The sequence below is a fragment of the Cherax quadricarinatus genome, chromosome 1 (genome assembly GCF_038502225.1).
Source record: "Cherax quadricarinatus isolate ZL_2023a chromosome 1, ASM3850222v1, whole genome shotgun sequence".
In the NCBI taxonomy this organism is placed as follows: Eukaryota; Metazoa; Arthropoda; class Malacostraca; order Decapoda; family Parastacidae; genus Cherax; species Cherax quadricarinatus.
The window spans coordinates 7,595,326-7,597,983 of record NC_091292.1 but is presented as its reverse complement, the minus strand read 5'-3'; the positions used below and the strand labels follow the sequence as shown (position 1 = coordinate 7,597,983).

General features: G+C 42.5%; 1 protein-coding gene across 1 annotated transcript in view; it reads left to right on the top strand.

The window, feature by feature from the left end:
* LOC128686749 (uncharacterized) overlaps window positions 1–2,225 on the top strand; it is a 19,983-nt gene extending 17,758 nt beyond the window's left edge. The window contains exon 3 of the mRNA XM_053773789.2: window positions 1–2,225. This exon is cut by the window's left edge and continues 2,354 nt beyond it. The gene's annotated coding sequence lies outside the window, so the exon portion shown is untranslated.
* Window positions 2,226–2,658: the final 433 nt, after the last annotated feature.

The following is a 2,658-nucleotide window of genomic DNA, read 5'->3' as shown; positions in this document are numbered from 1 at the left end:
GGGATAACCCAAAAAAGTCAGACAGAGAGACTTATTTCCATTGGGGTGGGTGGTCAGTCCCTCAGGATTGTGGGACTGGCCTGAGAGACTGACCTCAAACCAGACTTGTGGGACTGATCGCCTCCCAACAAGGCTAAATAACTAGACGCCTCAAAACTACTTCCTCTACTCTCTCCATTGTTATTTTGGTATATATTCTGCTGAAGAAGCCTTCTGTGTAGGCGAAACGTTTCGGTAATAAAGATACCGAAGTATCAGTTAATGTTCTATGTAAGTTACTTTACACATAATAACGTGTACATTGTCGCGGAATTGTATATAGTTGTTGACATTCTGTAACCTAACCTAACTTGGCCTAACCTAACTTGGCCTAACCTAACTTGGCCTAACCTGACCTAACCTAACTTGGCCTAACCTAACCTAACTTGGCCTAACCTGACCTAACCTAACTTAGCCTAACTTAACCTAACCTAACTTGGCCTAACCTGACCTAACCTAACTTGGCCTAACCTAACTTAACCTAACTTGGCCTAACCCTGCCTTAGCTGACCTAATGAATATCCCAATACAAGCTTGTCCAGCAGTGTGTCACAACACAAGAAAGTTTGACTAATAGCTTACCGTATCCCTCTCTGGTTAGAGCCTGTAGCGCTGGACGGCCTCCACTACACCAGGTTTGTAAAATACACCTGTCCCTGCCTTACCTATCTAAATTACCTAAACGGGAGTAGACTATTAGGGAAGATATGTAGATAAATGGTTCAGAGAGTCGACAAGTTGATAAATTAGACACATGTGCAACACTCTGGTATCTTGTGGAAATGGTACCATAATAAAGATACCTGAGTGTGGCACATGTCTAATTTATCACTAGGGAAGAGCAGCCACTTCAAGAGTGGATGTCATTACATTAGACATAATGTGAGTAGAACACTGGTATTAGATACCTCCGACCCAACAAATGGACCTGCCTAACATGAGCCAGTAGATCTCCGGCAGTGCTCCTGCAGTAGGCCTGCAGTCTTTAACACCCTCGCCTCCTCTCTCGCCATCATCACCTCTCTCCCCCATTAATAATCTCCCCCTCTCCACCCACCACCAGTCACCACCTACAGTAATGCATCCTAACCCTTGCATGGCTAAGCCTTATACTGACCCACGTGCAAAACAGCCACAGGGGGAGTTGAATGACAGCTCCAGGCCTTTCGTGTTGCTATCAGCACATCAGGAGCTAGCAATGTTGCAGAAAAAGAGGAATTTCATTCAAAAACGTTCTGAACGTATTAGCCTGGTACTCATTTTCTTTCTGCAACATATTGCAAGCTCCTGATATGCTGATCGCAACACGAAAGGCCTGGAGCTGTCATTCAACTCCCCCTGTGGTTGTTTTGCATTCTGAATCGCTTGTTCGCGATTATTGCCTAATTAACCCATGTGTATAAAGGCATGTTTACATGTCACGTCTGATATATCATGTCTGTGGTCCCAGCACGTCAGTCATAATTACTAAACATACAAAGTAATTATAAGTTTAAGGTTACCTGTCCAATTAATAATCTTGAGTTAATTACCTTTAAAAAATAATTCATAGCTCTGTTGAATTATCTTTTAAATAAGGTTTGAAGTTCTCTGTAAAATTTGTCATTTAAATTATTATTATTAATTATTATTATTATTATTATTATTATTATTATTATTATTATTATTATTATTATTTATTAGTAGTTATAAATGGGGAAGAGCCGAAACCCGTAGGGGTCATACAACTCTTGGAGTATGGAAGATACTCATATTTGATCTAAGGAAAGGGAGAGTAGCTCAGACTCCTTGGATCATAAGCCCCTCACCGGTACCCCCCCCCCCCCCAAAGAACTCGTCTAAGTTAACCAAGTTTGTTAATAACTTTTGTTACGTACATATAATAGTTTATTTTTGTTAAGTTTTGTTGTTGTTGTTGCTAGAGGTTGTATTGCACTATTGCATGAAGATGTTAGACCATAAGGGTCACTCTCTTATCCGTAGAGTGTGTGGAAGGAACCTTGTAGCACCCTTGAAGTTCATAAGGCTTATTCTCCTATCCTGGGAGTGTGTAGAAGGAGCCTTATAGCTCCCGCTCTAACTTGTATATAGAAAGCTTGTGTAATGTACGAAGATGTGAGCCAGGCTGGTCCTGGCTCCTTTATTTATTGTAAATAAATATATACTACTCTTTACTAAAGCGTATTGTTATCCTCTCTGTCTGTACTCACCTGTATGTTGTTCCAGGGGTCGGGTCACAGCGCCTGTGTGTGTGTGTGTGTGTCTGTGTGTGTGTGTGTGTGTGTCTATGTGTGTGTGTCTGTGTGTGTGTGTGTGTGTGTGTATGTGTGTGTACTCACCTATTTGTGGTTGCAGGGGTCGAGTCTTAGCTCCTGGCCCCGCGTGTATGTATGTGTGTGTGTGTCTGTGTGTGTCTGTGTGTGTCTGTACTCACCTATTTGTACTCACCTATTTGTGGTTGCAGGGGTCGATTCATAGCTCCTGGCCCCGCCTCTTCACTGATTGCTACTAGGTCTTCTCTCTCCCTGCCCCATGAGCTTTATCATACCTCGCCTTAAAACTATGTATGGTTCCCGCCTCCACTACGTCACTTTCTAGGCTATTCCACGGCCTGACTAC